Genomic DNA, 21,927 nt, shown 5'->3' with positions numbered 1-21,927 from the left:
ATTATTATCCCCATTTTATAGGAAACTGAGGCAGAGATTAAGTGACTTGTTCAAGGTCACACAGCTAGTAAGCGTCTGAGGCTAGATATGAGTTCAGGTCTCTCTGACTCCAGGCCCAGCACTCTATCCATTGTAAGAACTAGCTGCCTTATATAAGAGGGAAAGTATGTGATCATTTAGAATGGGAAGCAATCATCATAAAGAACCATCACAGTTTTATCAAGTATGCATCATGACAGACTAACTTCTTTCCTTTTTTTAATACTAAGTTACTAGACAAGTAGATCATGGAAATGCTGAAGATATAATATAACTAAATTTCAGCAAAGCATTTGACAAAACTGTCTAATACCGTCATTATAGAGAAGGCAGAGAAATGTGATGCTAGGTAATAAAGTAAAGAGATTTCAAATCAGATGTAGAGTCAACTTTTTAAGTAATGAATCAATGTCACCTTGGAGGAGGGCTGTAGCAGAGCACCCTTGGCATCTATGATTGTCCCTGTGCCATTCAACAATTTTAACAGTGATTTAGGAAGAAGACGATGACCTTAGGCTTATTCTATTTGCAAATGGCATAAATCTGGAAGGGACAGTGGACATGTTGTACAAGAGAATCTTGTTTCCAAAAGATTGTGACATTCTAGATACTGTTGGGCAAATCTGCTAAGAAAAAAAAAGTACCATCATGCAGACTCAAAGAAAGTCAAAATCAAAAACAAAAACAAACTTCATAGGTATAGAAGACAAATGGCAACCGTAGTCATATAATTAAGGTCTTGAGGTTTCAGTAAATAGCAAGCTCAACATGAATCAACAATGGGGTGAATCATCCTAAAAAGCTGATAAAGTCTTAAATTACATTGCTATAGCAGCAATGTTGACAATAAGAGAAATGGCATCGACATGACTAAATAAATGTTCCATATTCCAAGTTTTATATGATTTCATGGGGGCAGATCAGTAAGTCTTAACCTGCTTCTGCTCCCAATGGAAAACCTATGTATTCCCACATCTGTGATCCTGCTGGAAAAGTATTATGTGTATGTGTATAATAAACCCTTATGTATAGGAGTATATTAACATATAGCACATATATGTATGTATGCACATATACAAGTTCAGTTATGTCCCCATTTGGGGTTTTCTTGGCAAAGATACTGGAATGGTTTGCCATTTCCTTCTCCAGCTCATTTTGTAGATAAGAAAACTGAGGCAAACAGGGTTGAGTGACTTGCCCAGGGTCACACAGCTAGTAAGTATCCAAGGCCAGATTTGAGTTCAGGAAGATAAGTCTTCCTGACTTCATGCCTGGCGTTCTGCCAACTATGCCCACATGTATGTGTGTGTACATATACATAGACATAGACATAGACATAGAGACATAGACTTAGACATAGACATAGACATAGACATAGACATAGACATAGACATAGACATAGACATAGACATAGACATAGACATAGACATATGGGGTGTGTGGGGTGTGGGTATGGGTGTGGGGGTGTGGGTATGGATGTAGGCTTAGAACTGGAAGGTTAAGAAGAAGTCATTTAATTGTACAGGATCACAAGATTTCATTTTTATACCCTGGAGACACCTTAAAGGTCATTGAATCCCACCCCTTTGTTTGTTCATTTGTTTTTTCAGTTCAAGTAATTTAGGCCCAAAGAGTTTAAAGGATTAATTCGCCTGAAGTTACACAGCTATTAGCAGAAATAGTATTCAAACCCAGGTCTTGGGACTTCTATTACCCTATGGTACCTGTAAGGAAGTCATGGTTTCCATAGATATAGAGTGGAGTCATAGAATCATAAAGTTTAGTTTACCAAGAATCTTGAAGATATTTTAGGCCAATCTCTTCATTTTACAATGTAGGAAAGTAAGGCCTAAAGTAGGGAAGGGATTTGCTTGACATCATACAGCTAGTAAGTAAGGACAGGTATTGAGAAGAAGCACACTGTCAGTCAATCAACAAGCTTTTATTTAGCACCTACTGTATGCCAGGCACTATACTAAGCACTAGGTATACAAAGAAAAGAAAATAAACAGCACGACATTCCATCTTTGTTGTCTGGGAACAGCTTTTTTTCCCCCAGCATCTTTATTCGATCTTCATAAGTCTTCTCCAGTCCTTGAAGCCAACAGTATAAAATCAGTATCAAATTTTATCTTGTATTGCAAGCTATTTAGGCTGGTCTCTTTCACCTAGATGGAGGAAGGGTCACATACAGGTAGGGACAAGTCAAGTGTCTGAAAAAGATGTGTAACTATAAGTCCTGACACCAAATGAATTCTAACAGTCTCTGTGTTCATTCATATCTAACCTGCTTTAGATTGGAGAGATAGATAGATAGACAGATGGACAGATAGATAGATGATAGAAAGATAGATAGATAGATGATGAAAGATAGATAGATAGATGATAGATAGATAGATAGATAGATAGATGATAGATAGATAGATAGATAGATAGATAGATAGATAGATAGATAGATAGATAGATGATGAAAGATAGATAGATAGATGATGAAAGATAGATAGATAGATGATAGATAGATAGATAGATAGATAGATAGATAGATGATAGAAAGATAGATAGATAGATGATGAAAGATAGATAGATAGATGATAGATAGATAGATAGATAGATAGATAGATAGATAGATCAATAGATAGACAGACACACACGAACATATTCCAGTTCCCTTTGTCTACCTTAGTTTAAAAGCACATAGCCCCTAATAGTCTCCTAAAACCAGCCTGCTGTTTGAATTTAGTTTTTGTCTAGAAGATTCTCATTGTTATTGCCTAAAATGACTTCATTTTTTACAACCAGAACAAATCTAGGACTTGGAATAGTGATATAATATATGCAAATATCTTGTTTCTACACATCTAGCTTCCTTCTTCTCTAAGTGTTTCACTAATTGTTTGCATGCTGTTAATAAATCAACTTACAGTGGAATTGTTTTCTATTCCTTGAAATCTCAGGCCTTACCATCGTCTATGAGTTTCCAAGAAATCTGATCTTTCCATGGGTCTACCTAGTCCTTCCCTAAAATCTGTTCTTGTTCTAGGTGAAATATTTTACATAAAAACCTCCCTTTTCAACTTTCATCCAACTCCTCCCTTTCATATTATGCCAGGCACCTGGTTCTTCTCTACTGCCTCTACTAAATTAATTTCCAGGATCCAAGAGAATTGTCTAGTCTCTTAAAGAAAGCAAATACTGCAGACATTCCCTGTTTTTCCAGGGCACATTGAGTTACACAATCTAGTAATGTTTCCATATTCTAATAAAAATAATAATTACTCACATTACTTACCATGCGGTAAGTAATACAAATATTGCCAAAAGCAATTTGGAACCATGCAAAAAAAATTAACTAACTTATGCATATATGCTCTTTGGCCCAATGATACTATGAAGTCTATGCCCAAAAATAATCAAATAAAGAGGGAAAATAATCATCAGCACAAAAGTATTTATAGCAGTTCTCTTTGTAGTGGAAAAGGACTGGAATAAGGGGGCACTTATCAACTGGGGAATAGTGATCAAATCAAAGTATATGACTATAATGGAATATCACTGCATTGTAGGAATGATGAAAGTGACAGTTTCAGAGAAAATTGGGAAGATTTATATGAACTGATGCAGAGTGAAGTGAACAGAAATAGAAGATCAATTTATGCAAGGACAACAACATTGTAAAGACAAATAACTTAGAACAAACTTGGGAACTCTAATCAATGCTGTGACCAACCATGATTCCAGAGGACCAATGGCGATACGTGTAATCTCTTTCTGATGAAGAAGTGATAGATTTGACATGCAGAATGAAATATACATTTTTGAACACGACCAATGAGGGATTAAAAAAAATTTTTTTTACTATGTTTATTAGTTAAAAGGTTTTGTTTTTCTTCTTTTTCACTTTGAGGGTAGGGGAGATAGGAGGGAGAGAAAACAAATATTATCAATTTCAAGTTTAAATTTTAAAATATCAGGACAACTACATGGAGCAGTGGATAGAGCACCAGCCCTGGAGTCAGGAGGACTTGAGTTCAAATCCAGCCTCAGACATATAATACTCACTAGCTGTGTGACTCTGGTCAAGTCACTTAACCCCAATTGCCTCACCAAAAAACAAAACAAAAAAATTGAAATATCACTTCACATTGGAGAAAATTAAAAATCAGAGAAGTGAGACGGTCTGTTTGAATCTGGAGTTTGGGACCACAAATCTGTTGCTCTTTCCACTACACCCAATCATTCCTCATCCATATAATGGATAAGAATTCAATTCGCCACATGGATAGCTCACCTCACTAGCATTGTAACTAACATCCTTCTTTGGAACTATTTGTTGTAAACATGTGCCATTCTTTGGCTTAATAGAGCCCAGAAAAGTGATGAACTAACTGAGCATGAGAAGACAGCAGCATTAGTTTCTACATTAATTACCCTGTTAACTAAGGTGCACTTTCAGTGACATGCCTGCCTGACACTCTTTGTTGTGCACATGGTATACAATTCATGCTCAAAAGGGAAGAGTTAGAACTCATTATCTATGATCATGAAAAACTCTTCATCTAAACCCTATAAGACCTGGCTCTTTAAACATTTTTGGTTGATGGCAGAGATGGTACATGTGGTCATGCACCATGATGGAGACTCGTAGCTCAATACCATTGTGATAATTTTCTTTCATTCACTCATTCATTCCACAAACATTAAAGACCAACTATGGACAATCCATTGTGCTAGGTGCTAAAAAAAATTGCAATGCTAAATTAGTCATGGTCCCCGAACTCAAAGAACTTATTATCTTCCATCCTGACATCAAGTTACTTACCCTCTTAATGCACTAAGAAGACTCGGGGGTAAAGCTCCAAAGCTGAGTGACTTTTCTTCTATAGGCTATGGCTTCCAGGGGTCCAGGCAAGACGGTGTTTCAGCAGCATCTTACCATTCCTCCCTCTCTCTCAGGTCCTTGCTTTCGTCAGCAATGACCTTTGAGAAGCCTTTGGTACAGCAGAATGAACATTACATTTAGAGTCAGAGGATCTGTGTTCAAATCATGATTCTGCTACTTACTACTGGTATGACTTTGGAAAAGTCATATACACTTTCTTGGCCTCACTTTCTTCCTCTGTAAAGTAAGGGCACTGGACTAGATGATTTTGAAGATTCCTTCTAGGTCTGTATCCATGATTACAGTTTTATGTCATCATAATTTCCTTATCTGATGGCTTTGTTTCAATCCGGATCCTATTTGTTCTCTCTATAGCATTTGCCACTGTTGACCTACCTCTACCTAGTTGTAGATACTCTATCCTCTATTGAGTTTAAAGACACACATTCCTCTTTTTTCTCCTAATTCTCTAACCTCTCTTCTGTTTATTTCTCTAGTACCTCACCCCTTAAAGTAGGTGTCTACGAAGGATCTGTCCTTAATCTTCTTCTCTCTATATACTCTTTACCTTAGCAATCACTCTCACTCTTAGGGATTTAACTATTGTTTCTATTGAGATAGTCCTCCAATGTATGTCTCAAGTTGACTTCTCTCCTAAGTTCCATAGCCACAACCCTGCCTCCCTATCAGATGTCTCTACCTGATTGTGACACCACAACTTAAAGCTCAACATCTCTCTCTCTCTCTCTCTCTCTCTCTCTCTCTCTCTCTCTCTCTCTCTCTCTCTCTCTCTCTCTCTCCCTCTCTCTCTCTCTCACACACACACACACACACACACGTAGAGAAACATATCAGTCGTATCCAACTCTCTGTGACCCCGTTTGGGGTTTTCTTGGCAAAGATCCTGAAGGGGTTTGCCATTTCCTCCTCCAGCTCATTTTACAGATGAAGAAACTGAGGCAAACAGGGTCACACAGCTAGTAAATGTCCGAAGCTGGATTTGAACTCATGAAGATGAGCCTTCCTGACTTCAGGCCCAGTGCTCTATTCACTGTACCACCTAGCTGTTCAACATGTCTAAAGATTAAGCTCATTATTCTGTATCCCAAGTAGGGAATAGAGAGCTAGTCCCACAGCTAGGAAGACATGGAATCGAGCTCCATGCTGACACAAATTTGCTGTGTGATTCTGAGCAAGTCCTTTGAGCTCTCACTGGTCAACTCACTAAAATTGTGAAGAATGTACTAATACGCCTTGGTAGAGGAAGTTTCCTTATCTGAAACACTAATTCAGTCTTTGGTTACAACCATTTACTCTTTCACCCTCTGATGCATCCTTAAAAATCATGCCAGACATTTTCCCCCATATATATTGATCTGGTCATATCATTTGCTCAAAAATCTTCAGTGGTCCCTTATTAATTACAAGTTCAGATTTGTATGGAATTCAAGCCCCTCTCTAACTTGGCTTTCCCAAACGTCTGGAGCCTAATCTCAGATTACTCCCTTATACGTATTCTATGCTTCCATCAAATTTGACCATTCTCCATTCCTGCCCCATCCCTGGGCATCCCTGCCCTGATGCCTTTTGTGCACATTATTCCCTTTACCTGGAGTGTCTCTCTCCACCTTCCTCATCTGTTGAATTCTTACTCATCCTTTAAAAGCTATAACAAATGATATTTTTTCCAAGAAGCTTTTCATCCCCTCCCGGAGGCCTTACAAAGCAAACTGTGACTTCCATCAGGGCAGGGATCCCATCTTATCTAGCCTTTGTATACCTACCAGAGTGTTCTGTACATAGTAGGTACTTAACAAATCTTTGCTAAATTGAATTCCTCACTGAATTGGTTGGGTTTTCCAGACTACATAAGTCATCATCCATTTTACCAATGAAAATTGATTGTTGGGGGCAGCTAGGTGGCGCAGTGGATAGAGCACCAGCCCTGAAGTCAGGAGGATGTGAGTCCAAATCCGGCATCAGACCAAACACTTGACACTTACTAGCTGTGTGACCCTGGGCAAGTCACTTAGACCCAATTGCCTTTAAAAAAAAAAAAGAAAGAAAATTTATTGTATATTTATTATATATAAAGTTCTATGTGGATATAGGTATGGTTTCTACCTTCAAAGAGCTTACATTTCTGTTGGTGGGATAAAGAATGTGTATAAGCTAGAAATAATCAAGTATGGGATGCATATGATTAAATGCCATTATAGTACAGGGGAAGAAAACTGTCTCTTGAATCAGGGGACCTGAGTTCAAACCTTACCTCTTCAACTTACTGTCTGTGTGACCTTGGGCAAATCACTTGCCTCCCTGAAACTCAGTTTGCTTATCTATAAAATGAGGTGTTTGAACTAGATGGTTTTGTTTTTCAGTTGTGTCCAACTCTTCATGATCCCATAGATTTCCGTCCATGGAGTTTTCTTGGCAAAGATACTGTAGTGGTTTGCCATTTCCTTTTCCAGCTCATTTGACAGATGAGGAAATTGAGGCAAACAGGATTATATGACTTGCCCAGGGTCACACAACTAGTAAATGTCTCAGGCCAGATTTGAATTCAGGAAAATGAGTTTTTCTGACTCCAGGTCAGGTACTGTATCAATCGCACCACCTAGCTGCAGGTAGAATTCCTCCAAATTAATTCTAGATATAGGTTGCTAGGATCATAAGTACCATATGAGGGTGGAGGAAGAACTTACTGACATGATCCAATGTACACTGTGCCTGGCATATGGTAAACACTTAATAAACATACTGACTGACTAAGTGATGGATTGGCCATAAGAACCTGGAGCTGGATCATGAAGAATGGTAGATTCTTATTTTCGGGGGGGGGGGGAGGTACTAAAGCTAGAAGAAGGTTTTGCACAAAGGGATACTGGCCAGATGCTTTGGAAAATTAATTAGCAAAGGTGGTCAGCTCCTGATGGAAGTCTGATCTTGAACAAAGCAATGTTTCAAGAGATTGGTGATTATTTCACTGACCTGGATGAGTGAACAGGACCATGCCATGATCATCTTTTCTGTAAAGACAAAACCACCTGCCCCCACTTCACTCTCTCCAAGTCAGAAGATCTGGTCCAGATGAGTAGCAGAATTATTTTCTGCATGTCGTCTAAATTCTTACCATCTCACATCAAATTCATTCTGTGGCTCATTTCTCCCTAGGCTAGATTTAAGCAGCACATCACTTTCTAAAACAAATTCAATTTATTTTATTCTCATTTAATGTATCCTTGAATTAAACAAATGCAAACAAGGGTAAGAGACCTGAGTGTAGAGAAAGAAAATGATGGAGGGAGTAGAGGATCCTTTGTCCATAAACCCGCACCTCTCAGCTAGCGAGGGGATCGAGACTTCAGAGGCTCAAAGAAGCTTTCATACCCTGAGACCGCTGCAAATTGTGCATCGCAGTGAAGGCAGCTGGTGGTTCCTGGATCCTTTGAGGATCTGCTTCCCACTGGAAATGGGAGGCTGCCCACTTGAATAGGATGGGGATTGTAATTGCTGGTTTGTCTGCAGCAGACTGACGTCAGCCTATCTGAGGAAGAATGTTGATTGCTTAATGATTATCACTGGCCAGCGTTTAGCTTCCATTAAAAGAGAAACCTTCCCCAGATCCTGCTTTTAGGGGCAGTCTGGCCCATTATCTTCTTTTTCATGATAATTTGTAGATGTCTCTGCTTGGTTCAAAGGGGGCTGCTATCGAAGGGCTCCAGTCATGATGATGTTTCAATAGAGCTGGTGCCACAGACTTCTAATTGCAGGGTCCATTTCCTGGAGAAAATTAATTCCTATTACATTTTATTGGGCAATGGGGGAAAGGGAGGAGGGAGCTGGAGTAGAATGACATTGCTATTCTGTTCCTGATTAACTTCTTTCTTTAAAAAAGAAAGAAAAGGACAAGAAGGAAGGAAAGAGAAAGGGAAGAGGGAGGAAGGAGGAGAGGAGGGAGGAGGAAAGGAAGGAAGGAAGGAAGGAAGGAAGAAAGAAAGAAAGAAAGAAAGAAAGAAAGAAAGAAAGAAAGAAAGAAAGAAAGAAAGAAAGAGAAAGGAAGAAAGGAAGAGAGAGAGAAAGAAAGAAAAAGAAAATAGAGATAGAAAGAAAAAGAAATAGAAAGACTCATGGTGCTTTATAATTCCTTTGATGAAGTAACTGGGGTGGAATAGGAGCTTAGTAAATGCTTGGTGAATAAATGAATGAATGAGGGGTTTTTGGTGTTTTTAGAATTTACTAATTTTTAAATCCAAAGTCCTCGGTTTGAGTGTTGTCTTTATTATTTATTCCCTATGTCACCTTTGACAAAGTCCCTTTCTTTGGGTCACAGTTTCATCCCCTATATTAACAAGTGAATGGACCAGATGAACACTAAGGTCCCTCTACCTGCTGCTTGTTTGTCCTGGTTACACAGGTGATGTGTCAGACCAGCTCTGAGAGGAACATTTGTCTTTCATTATAGATCCAGCTGGGGGAGCCCTAAGACATTTTGGCCAGAAAAACAAAGGTTTAGCATTTATTTCTCTCAGTCAGGAAAGTGAAAGAGAGAGACAGACAGAGGTAACTGCTGGAGCTCGGTGAAGGCCAAAAGTAAATGCAGGTAACATTTTCATGGCTAGTTACCCAGAGACACAGCATCAGTATTCACTCAGTGATTAATTACACAGGGCATACTTAGATACCCAAACTGCTTTGCTTCTTTCTACCTTCCATAAACTGCAAAAAGGAAAAAAAGATGGCGTCCTAGTACAGTGCGAAGATCTGGAGTCAGAGGACCTGCATTCCCGTGTGTCACCCCTGTTCACTATTTGCTGCCTGTGTGACCCTAGGTAAGTCACTTACCCTCTTCTGGTGTCAGTTTTCTTATCTGCATAGAAAAGGGATTGGAGCAGACGAGTGCTAAGCTCTCTTCCAACTCTAAATCAATAATGCTATGACATATAAGAATCACAGACCATGAAGTCCTCTGGAAGGGACTTTAGAACATAGACTATATGGTGGTAAAGTTGAAAGGCAGAAATATCACTAGCAGGAAAATGCTTACATGCAGGGGACACACTTCCTAACTTGAATGAGCTTCATTGTTTCCCACTTGTGGCAACCGTCATTCATGTACCTGAACTCCAAATCCTCTGCTGGGAGATATAGAAGGGACCTTAGTTTTCCAAGGCCAATTTCAATTTTTTACAATTGAAGAAACAAGAATCATTATTACATGAAATTTTCTCAATTGTCAATGACCAGGTCCTTAATAATAACTTTGTGTGACATCATGTTTGATTCTCTCTAGTAGTTATAGCAACCCTGGGTCACCATGAAATCTCAAGTCTTTTTTATTTCAAAAATCATTGATTTTAATACAAGACAAGTTTGAGTTCTTAAAGTGAATGACAACCCATTTTAAAATGCTTATTGTATTGAATATCCACAACCTTCTTCTTTATATTGATAATACGCAGTTACATGTAATAGATAAAGACCTACTAAGGCACATTTAGCAATAAACTGATCAAATTAGAGGGAGTATTTAGTTAAAGATGACATAGAGCCAAATGGGAAAGCAGAAATAGCTGTTCACATGTGGGACGCTTGAATGCCGAGTATTTAAAGCTCTTTTCAAAAGCTCTGGCTCTAACTTATCTTTCCAGCACCTCCCTCCCCTTCACACACTATACTGTCCAGTTATTTAGTCTCCTTTCTATTACCGACATGAAATCCTTCATCTCCCTTTCCTCCATTCCTGTTCCTTGGCAACATCCAATATGTGGAATGCGCACTCTCATGACATCCGTCTCTTAGAATCTTTTGTTTCTTTCCAGGCTGAGCTCAAGGACCACCTTCTACATGAAATGAAGCCTTTCCTGACTCTCCACCTGCTTGGGCATTTTCCCTCAATAGCTGTCTTTATATATTTAACTTATATTTTGTACAGAATGGTATATAGGTGTGTTCATTTTTCCTGGTAGAATGTAAGCTCCTTGAGGCCAGGGTCTATTTTGCTGTTGACTTTGCATCCCTAGAACCTAGCATAGTGGCTGGAATACAGTAGCCATTTAATAAATCCCTCTTGATGGATTATTTTTGCTTTATTTGGGGGCAGCAAAGTGTGATGTTGAACCTGCCATTTGTCACAAGGCAGATTGACACTACCATGACTGTAATGATGGGAGATATAGGAAAGGAAAACAGAGAACGAATTTCTTTGAAGCGCACGTGACTTAAAAATCACTACATTTTGTGAACGTCGGCGGGGAAGAAGTTGGATGGAGAGAGTCTACAGATGTGGGGAACCTGCTGCCTTACGGCCACATGTGGCCTTATAGATCCTTGGCTGTGGCCCTTTGACTGAGTCCAAGTTTTACAGAACAAATTGTTTTATTCAGGGGATTTGTTCTGTGAAGTTTGGATTCAAAGGGCCACACTTGAGGACCTAGAGGGCCACATGCGGCCTTGTGGCTTCAAGTTCCCCACCCCTAGAGCCCTAGAAAGTTTGAGTAGATAGTGAGTGGGAAAACAAGGCAGTCAGCATATACAGAAGAGAGAGACGGCCAGTGGTAGACAAACTGGAAAACTATTGCGACTTGGCTATTAATTGATCGAGGTATAATACAAGATGGGCTGTTCATGGAAGTCTGGGTCCAGGGCCCCTCATACACAACTTGGGAGGACATGCCAGCACGGAAGAAGAGTGGTGACAAGCTGCTACTTAGATTTATTCTTGTCTTGTTTATCTGAATCAGGTATTTTCTCAGGTCTCCCTAGGCTATTTTTAGAACGTGATCGTGTGGAGATTAGGAGTGGGGAGAGGGATTAAAGGTGAATACTATAAAGAAAGACTAGAAAGACAGGTTAGAACATGATCACAAGCTTTGAGGGCCACGTTCTGGAATTTAGATGCTATGGGCAACGTTGCATAGTGGATAAAGCACTAAAATTAGCATCAGGGAGACCTGGATTCTAAATCTACCTCACCAGCTATGTGACTCTGGACAAATTATTTGACCTTAGATGCTCAATTTCTTTGTCTATGAAATGAGAATAACAGTAATAGCACCAGTCTTCCAATTATAGTTAGGAACAAATGATGTGATGTATGTGTAAGAGAAGGCCTCTTAAGATTCTGAGGATTTTGATGTTTGAAAGTAGCAAAGACAAAATCCAAAGTGAAATTTGCATATTAAAAACATTAAGAAAAAAGCCACAGACATAATGTGCTTGGCCAAGGCAAAATCTATTTTAATGTTCTCTGTTACAGTTGCTTATTTACATAGAAGTGACTAGAGAATGCTGATATTAATAACTGAAGAGTTTTGAGTCCCAGAACTATTTTGCAGTTATTGCACAAGTATATGTTGCCTAGTTATGGCTTAACCAACAGAGACAAGGATCTAGTTATTCACCACAAACTGGAGCCAAGTTTCTTACTGTGAACACTTGTTTCTGAAGCAGGAAAATTTAGACAAAGGAAAAACCTCAGAACCGTGTGAAGGCGACACTGCACCTCTTCCATATGCTGCCTGAAGAAGTGATTGATGGAACTTCTAACTTTCCTGCCACCTGCAACCTGGAAAGCAGAGAAGATAAAGAAGAAAGGATATACCTGTTTCAACTGCTACTTACTCCCTTGGGAAATAGAGGAAAATTCAGAGGCCAGGCAAGGGATCTAAACTAGATGAGCTCCTGTCCATTCTAGGCTAACTAGGCCGACTGCACTCTCTTTTTCAGAAAGCATAACTTGATTTCAGCTGAAAGCATCAGCTGGCTCTGAAATCGGAAACGACGGGAGTTTCACCTGCCCTTGAGGAGCAAGCCCAAGAAAGGAGGAATGGTCTAGGTTAGTAGTAGGGTAGCAGAAAAACAATCCACCACACTGTCCCATCTAGCTAAGATACTGTGCCCTATGAGGCATTAGTCCTAAACAGCCATGGAGAAAGCCAGCTCAGTGGTGGGGCCACCCATTCAACACAGATGCCACAAACATTGGAGAGCTTTGTGGTGAGGACAGTGTCCAAGAAAGCAAAAGATTGAAGCCCACAGATCCAGAGTTGTGAATTGCCCTCACCCCATTTGTTTCTCACACATCTGCCTCACCACCATTATGCTCTGGTTGTGCCCACTCTCCCCCAGAGGGCTCATTTGTAGATGTGACAGAGTACAGATAAGGTTCTTTTCAAACCTTAAAGTAAACATGAGTAGCTATACAAATGCTAGCTATTGTCTTTGTTACTATTCTTATGGGTGAAATGATATGTAATTCTTATTATTAATTTTCATCTTAAACACTGCATTCAATGAAGAGTTAATTGAATCAAATGACTGACTTGTTAATGTGAATTTCACTGGTGAAGACTCAGGAGTTAAAGTGTTGTTAGCAGGAACAGCCAACCAAAAAGGTGGGGGGACGCTGTAGCCAGCTTCAGCCATCTCTGGAAACTGTGTTAAATTTTCAGCATAAGCATTTTACGTGTCAGAAATCGGCACAAGCTACAAATTGGGTTTTGATTTATTGTTTTGTTGATTGTCTAGATTCACGAAAGTGATGGAGAAAATGTTAACAAGACAGAGTAAAATTAAAAGTATGTGATATAGATGGGCAAACAGATTTTTTCCCCAGAGAGCCAGTTGTTAAATATTTTACCAACACACCCCTGCACAAAGCTTAGCTCTAGAATCATGAGGGTAGCAATCATAGCAGCCAACCTGGCAGAGTGAAGGCATATTAATTGTCAATGAACTTGGGGGGCAAGGATATCAGATCTGTGCTGCATATGTACTCTACTGGAAAGAATGAAAGCAAAGAAGTCTGTTAGACTGCTACAATAATAAGTACAATGGAAACTCAGGGAGACTAGGAACCATTTCACTTTCGTCTCTGTATTCTCAGAGTACAGCACAGCACTTGGCACCCAGTATAGGTATTTAATCAATGCTTGTTAAAATGAAATGTAAAAGATAATGAGGGTGGTGTCAGTGGGAATAAGGAGAATGGAGCCAGATGCAAGAGATAATACAAAGGTAGAATTCATAGTGCTTAGCAACTGATTGGTTATGGCATTCTCAACCTGGGTTACTGTTTACTACAGCCTTGGTTATTATAGTATTTCCGTGCATCGTTTTATGATGGGGCATATGGTTGTGTTAATAAATGCCATAAAATAAAGTCAAACCTCATGGCTGTGAAATCCTTGCTTTGCGATGGGATGGGAATTAAATCGCATCACTTACTCCGTAGCTTGGTCACAGACAGGAAAACAATCAGGAGAGTGATGCGGATTGTGGAAAACCAAAATGCTGCTCTTCAGGTCATAGGAACCATTCACAAAACCTAGGGAAGAATGTCAGGAGAAATCTGGGGTTTGGACTTTGTCAACAGACTATGCATTACCTTCTCTGTGATCTGCCAACCATCGAGGCAATTCATCCTAATTAGCCAGATCTGGGCAATGAGCTTGGAACAATTGTAAGTTAATGTGAGGAATAATGGGCATAAATGAATTATGAAATATAGAGAGATCCTAAGTGTCTTCAGGATTAAACAGCTAACATTGCCTTTGTAAGTTAGCAAGATACCACCGTTTCTTAGATAGAAGCAGTGGAATAGGAGTTGGAGTTGGAAGTCATGAAACCCGGTTCAAATTCTGTTTCTTCTACTTACTACCTAGGGAAAAAACAAGTGACAAACCAAAACAAAATGAAACAAAACAAACAAACAAACAAACAAACAAAAACGCTCTCCTGACTGTCAGTGTTCTTATCTGTAAAATGAGCATATTGTGTCCCAGAACCTCGACGATCCCTTCCAGCCCTGATTTTCTGTTATCAATGTTCTTTGGTCTCTTCAGGAGGCAGCTAGGTTGCTCAGTGGATAGAGTGCTGGGCTTGGAGTCAGGAAGACCTGAGTTCAAATTTGGCCTCAGACATTTACTAGTTGTGTCACCCTGGGCAAGTCACTTAACCTCAACCTTAATCTAATGGTGAAGGCAATGGCAAGCCATTCCAGTATCTTTGCCAAGAAATCCCTATGGCCAGTATTGGCATGGTATGATCCATGGGATCATGAAGAATAGAAATACTGAACAACAAGAACAAATGGAACCTGCAGGCTTTCACGCTCTAAAGGGTCCCCTCCAGCTCTAAGTTCTCTAAGTCCCTTCCCTGAGGGAACAAGGCTCTGCCTGGGCAATCCACAGTGACCACGGAAGGAGAGGCACTATTCAGCCCCCTCACGTGGCTTTGAGCCCAGGAACAAGCAGCATGCTCACCTGCTCTTCGGTGCCCAAGGAAGTATATTATCCAACCAGTGAGAATGGCTTATATTTTTTAAGCAACGATATAGTGTTCTAAGGATTTTAAAAGCAGAAGGAACCTTGGAGATAAAGGACTTCAAAGAAAAGGCTGGCCCATAGCATCCATCCACCTTACAGAAAGAGAACTGAAGCCAGAGAGAGGAGGTGAATTACCCAGGGTCACACAGGTAGGACTTGAGAGAGCTGAGATTGGAACCCAGGTCCTCCAACTGCAGATAGAGTGTATATTTAATTCATAATAACAAATACTGATATAACAAAACGAGGAATATATAATTACTATTAGCACTATCATTCATGTAGCTCTTTAAGGCTTACACAGCTCTGCATTTTATTTCATTTAATCCTCACAACAACCTCATGAGATAAGTTCTGTTATTATTCCTATTTTGAGTTGGGAAACCATTCCAATCCAATGTGTATTCCACTGCAACACAACGCTTGTAGGGCTCTGCTGAATGTCACGTTCATCCCAGTCTGCTTCTCAGCTAATTACACATTATTCCTCTTTATACTCTGCGTTCCCTGAACTCTGTGGTCTATTCTTTCCTCTGTACCTTTGCCCAGACCTAGAATATCCTCCTTCCTCACCTTCATGTCCAAGAACACCAAATACTAGCACACTTCCTGCCACATAGTAAGGGCTTAATAAATGCTTCCTGGACTGAATTGAATTTCTGCCCTCCAACTGCTTTCATTGTGATGTTATGGAGAATTCGAGGACTCGAGTCTATAAAGGTGGAAGTCCTCAGAGAGAAGAGCAATATGATTTCATTTGGTTCACATCTGGAAGAAAATTTAAAAATCACCCAGCTCATCCTCTTTATTTTACAGAAGAAGAAACTGAAGGTCAAAGAGGATGAATGACTTGCACAAAATCACAGGACTTAGTAAAAGTGCAGAAACAAAGCCAGTCAGAAGGGGCTTTAGAGAAATAGAAGGGACCTTGGAGAAATAACTATAAAACTAAATAACTAAATAACTTATAGAGGGGGGAAATGGGCCCAGAGAGGGTTAACTGTTGTGCCCAACATCATCCCAGCATTGTGTGGTAGCAAAGAGAGTCAGTGTTTAAACCAGTTGTTCTGGCTCTAAACGCAACATTCTTCTCACTGTGCTCAACATGCTGAGATTCTTCAAGTTGATCATTATTTCCAGAGTATGGCAGTTTGCCTAACATAGCATCATAACAGAGAGAAAGATAAATGCTCAGTGCTAGGGATTTGCAAATATGAGCCACCCCAAGCTATTTAGATATGCACGAGGTCATGCCCCTCATTGGACAGATGCAGGATTGGCAATACTCCCTGTCTAAAGTTGTTCCTTGTTAACAATGTACAAACAGGCAGCCATCAGCAATTCCCTGATCTCTTACAGGGAGCCCCAAGCTGATGTTATGAGGGTGGACTAGAAATACAGGGCTCTTCCATCTGGGAAAATGAAGTCTGAGCAAAAATGATTAGTTGATAAATAATGTCACTCAGGGCATGGGGAGGCTGAATTTGGACTTGCTCAGTAAATCCTGGCACATGAGAGGTAGGAGATTTCCCCTTGAAACTCAAAAGAGGTCAATTTATGGCAAATAAAAGTGGAAAAAACTAGACCGGGCCTGGGTTCAAATATCAGCTTGGTTATTTATTCATTTTTGATCCTACGCAAATCACTCCCCCTTAAAAAATGAGAGGATAAGATTAAATGCTCTCAAAGGTCCATGCCAGCTCCAAATTCTGTTCTTAGGAAGAGGAAGCTTTCCACTAGACAGTGAGTACAAGGCTTGTGGCATTCCTTTTCCCCTGGGCTGCTATGGGCTTGCATAACTCTCCCTCATCCATTCTATATGGTAGCAAGTTAACCTGCTTTGAGGTTCCCCAGCCAGGGTTCACCACCATGCCCTGGCATAGGCTGGTATGTTCTTTACCTTTACCTCAGAAATTCTGGGTCCCTCCAAGGATCACCTCCTATGAGAAGCCAGTCCTGATTTGCTCAGTTTTCAATGTCCCCTATCTCCCAAAACTTCTTTGAATTACACACAAAATATGTGTATATTTTGTGTGTGTGTGTGTGTGTGTATATATATTATATATATGTATAATATATGTATTATATAGATATGTAAAAGATATATATATATAGATATGTAAAAGATATATCTATATCTATATCTATATCTAGATATAGATATAGATATAGATATAGATATAGATATAGATATAGATATAGATATAGATATAGATATAGATATAGATATAGATATAGATATAGATATAGATATAGATATAGATATATCTTTTACACATCTCTGTATTTATTGCCGCGGACATTTACTGTGGGACCCTGAACAATTCACTTAAATTCTCTCAGTCTTAGTTTCCTCATTTGTAAAATGGAGATTATAATAGCATCCACCTCCACTGGGTTATTGAGAGGAACAAATTATTTATTAAAAATACTGTGTGAACCTTAAAACACTATATAAATGCTATTGTTGTTGTCCAGTGCCTGGCATATAGTAAACGCTTAATAAATTTGAATTGATTATATTATTGATTGACTGAATGTTCTCATTACTCTCTTCCCTTAGAAGGTAAGCTCCTTAACGGTAGGGACTATTTCTCTTCTCTTCATTTCCCCAGTGCTTAAGATGGTGCTTAATAAATGCTTTTTTAAAAATTGAATTATAGAATCATAGAGCTATGATTGACCATCTTTGTCAACCCTGTAATTTGAGCAAGTTCAAGAAATACCTTAATAAATTCTTAAGTGACATTGGTGCAGACTGTTTGTGTACTTGGTGGGTAGTTCATGAGACACTTCAGGTGCCCGAGTCACAGTAGTAGCCCAAAGGGTCTCCTCTCCTAGTTTCCTTAATCTCACAGAAAGATAGAATGTTACTTTAAAATTAATTAACCTAAGAAGGGAGTGTGATATATAACTCCCTAGGCCCCCAACTCTGTGTCTTGGCAATCTCCTACTACAGTTTGATCTTTTATATTTATATTTTATAGGCAATTAACTATGCATAACTGTACAGTATATTAAATACAGCAAATTTAGCAAAATTCAAAAGGAAACTGGCAAATGTTCTTTTCATGGTCATGGCTTTGACCAACTGTCTCCCAAAACCTCCTACCAACTGAGTCCCAGGGACACAGTTTCAAAGTGCTTACCCTACCCCATCTCTACCTCCATAGGAAAGCTCAAAGGAATAGATTACATGTCTAGGACCCACGTAGAGTTGACTCTGCAAGCAAAGAACAAACAAGGGAGGGGAAAAGAGTTACCCTTTTCCCCATCTCATCCCTTCTAAGCTCCACCTGCCCCAGTCTCATTAGTACTGACATATTTGGCCTCAGAGTCAAAGCAATGCTACCTCAAGTCATTTCTCTTCCTCAACATACAATCTCTCGTAGGCCTTGGCCACAGCAGAGTCAACGATCACTATCCTCATGGCTTCTGTGTTATTCTCAGGCCTAACGACAAAATAGCAAAAGCCAGCAGCATCTCTCTCTCTGCATCTTGTACCAAAACCACATGCCATTGAGTCTATCCCTGTGGTAGGCCATGCCCTACTCAGGTCAGTCTGATGGTTCAGGTTCCACATTGGGATTGAATGAGATATGTGGAGTTACTGAAAGAATTGTGCTTACCTAGCCACTAAAAAAAAGAAAGTCTCTTCTGAGCAGGGAAAGGATAATCATCAAGGAGATGGCATTGATTCAGCTTAATGTATCTTACTCAACCTGGAGCTGACTGTGGCTCAGATCATGAGCTTCTTATGCAAAATTCAGAGTTAAATTGAAGAAAAGTAGGGAAAACCATCAGACCATATAGATATGACCTAAATAACATCCCTTACGAATATGAAGTGGAGGTGATGAATAGACTTAAGGGATTAGATCTAGTACCTGCCAGATCTAATCCCTTAAATCTATCCATCACCTCCACTTCATATTCGTAAGGGATGTTATTTAGGACAGAAGTTCACAATATTGTATAGGAGACAGCAACAAAAACAAAACAAAAGAAATTCAAAAGAAAAAGAAGAGCAAGAAAGCAAAATGGCTGTCTGATGAGGCTTTACAAATACCTGAAGACGTAAGGAAAGGGAAGAGAGAAAGGAAAAGATACACTCAGCTTTACACAGAGCTCCAGAGAATAGCAAGGAGAGATAAGGTCTTCTTGCATGAGCAATGTCGAGAAATAGAAGACAAGAAAAGGAGAAAGACTAGAGACCTCTTCCAGAAAATTAGAGACATCAAGGGAACATTTCATGCAAAAATAGGCATGACAAAAGACAAAAACGGTAGGGATTTAATAGAAGTAAAAGAGATTAGGAAGAGGCGGCAAGAATACACAAAAGAACTTTACAAGAAAGACCTGAACATCACCAATGACCACTATGGTGTGGTTAGAGATCTAGAGATCTAACAGACCCAGAGCCAGACATCCTAGAGAGCAAAGTCAAGTGGGTTTTAGGAAGCGCTGCTAACAGTAAGGTTAGTGGAGGTGATGGGAGCTATTTAAAACCCTAAAACATGGTGCTGGTAAAGTTAAGCATTCAATATGCCAACAAATTTGGACAACTCAATAGTGGCTAGAGACTGGAAAAGATCAATTTACATCCCAGTTCCAAAGAAGGGCATGCCAAGGAGCATTCACATTATTGAACAATTGCACTCATTTCACATGCCAGCAAGGTTATGTTTAGATGTCTGAAAGCTAGGCTTCAGCAGTATATGAACTAAGAGTTACCAGGAGAGCATGCTGCTTTTCAAAGAGGCAAAGGAACTAGAGACCAAATTGCCAACAGTTGCTGGATTATGGGGAAAGCAAGGGAGCTCCAGAAAAAACATCTGCTTCATTTGCTATACTAAAGTCTTTGATTCCATGGATCACAACAAAATGTGGCAAATCTTCAAAGAGATGGGAATTCTAGATTATTTTACTTGCCTCCTGAGGAGCCTGTATGCAGGCCAAGAAGCAACAGTTATAACTGATTGGTTTAATATTGGGAAAGTATGATAAGGCTACATATTGTCACCTTATTTAATTTATATGCAGAGTATATCATGAGAAATGCCAGGCTGGATGAATCAAAAGCCAGAATTAAGGTTCCTATAAGAAATATCAACAATCTCAGATATGCAGATGATACTACTCTAATAGCGGAAAGTGAAAGAGAATTAAGAAGCCTCTTGATAAAGGGTAAAAGAGAAGAGTTTCACAGCTGGCTTGAAGCTTAACATCAAAAAACTGAGATCTTGGCAACTGGTCCCATCACTTTCTGATGAACAGAAGGAGAAGAAATGGAAGCAGTGTCAGATTTTATATTCTTGGGCTCAAAGATCACTACAGATAGAGACTGCAGCTATGATGTTAAAAGACGCTTTCTCCTTGGAAGTAAAGCTATGGCAAATCTGGCCAGCATACTAAAAAGCAGAGATACCACCTTGGCCACAAAAGTCTGTATAGTCAAAACTAAAATTTTTCCAGTAGCCATGTATGACTGTGAGAGTTGGACTATAAGGAAAGCTGAGCAGCACAGAATCTGTTTTCAAATTGTGGTATTAGAGAAGATTTTTGAAGGTTTATTGAACAGCAAAGAGATCAAATCAGTCAATACTTAAAAGAAATTAATCCAGGCTATTCACTGAGAAGGTCAAATAATGAACCTGAAGCTTAAATACTTTAGCTACATAATGAGAAAGCGGGACTCATTGGAAAAAACCCTGATGTTGGGAAACATTGAAGGCAAAAGGAAAAGGGAATGCAGAGGATGAGATGGAGAGATAAAAAACAGTGAAAATGAGCCAGGACAGCCTGCAAGAGCTAGTAAAGGATAGAAGGACCTGGGATGGTATGGTCTATGGAGGCACGAAGAGTCAGACTCAACATCAACAACAGTAAAGCTTCCTCTAGTCTGTGTTTTCTATAAAAGCCTGAGAGAAAAGCAACACATTCCTCATGGGGGACCTGCCTTTGTACTTAGCCCACCAGGTAACTATACCAGCATCCAAAGCTTTAGTTCCCTAAGCCAATTGTCTTGAGGACAGTTTCAACAGCTTTTAAGTAAAAAATGAGCCAAGCCTGCATAAGTAGGTCTTTATAAGTATATTGCTTCTACTACAATCCCCAAGGGCAAGAAAGGGGAAAAAATAAAAATTTTAAAAAGAGTCCTAGACCCCTAAATTTAGATCTTATTTCTGTTCCCTTCTATTACCAGGCTTTGCCCCTGGGTGAGCACACACTCTCTCTTTCCCTATGAAGAAAAGGGGAAATCACAGTAATTATTGTCAGTGTTCTCTGACGAGTCACTTTCCCTCTGTGTCCTCAAATTTTCATTACCCAAGCCCCACGGTAAAATGTTAATTCAGAATAGATGAGGAAAGCACAGCACGGGTACTGGTTACACATAGATGTTAAGTCTGTCATGGGTTATTAGGTGGTTAGAAGGTTAGGGTTAGTGTGTGTAAATAACTCTAAACTCTAATATCATTAGCAGCATTTCTAATTAGCAAAAAGTTGGCAAAAAATTCACAAAGCAGCCAATGGCATTTTATAGCTGATCTATGGCAAGATTCATTGAATCATAGGATTTAGAGCTATAAGGGATATTTGAAAACATTTAGTCCAAGTCCTTCATTTCACCAATGAAGAAAGTGAGGGTCAAGTAGGGTTAGGGTTACTTAACTTACCCAA

This window comes from Phascolarctos cinereus, unplaced genomic scaffold (assembly GCF_003287225.1).
Source record: "Phascolarctos cinereus isolate Bilbo 61053 unplaced genomic scaffold, phaCin_HiC Scaffold_2;HRSCAF=192, whole genome shotgun sequence".
Taxonomy (NCBI): domain Eukaryota; kingdom Metazoa; phylum Chordata; class Mammalia; order Diprotodontia; family Phascolarctidae; genus Phascolarctos; species Phascolarctos cinereus.
This window is presented reverse-complemented; position numbering follows the sequence as displayed.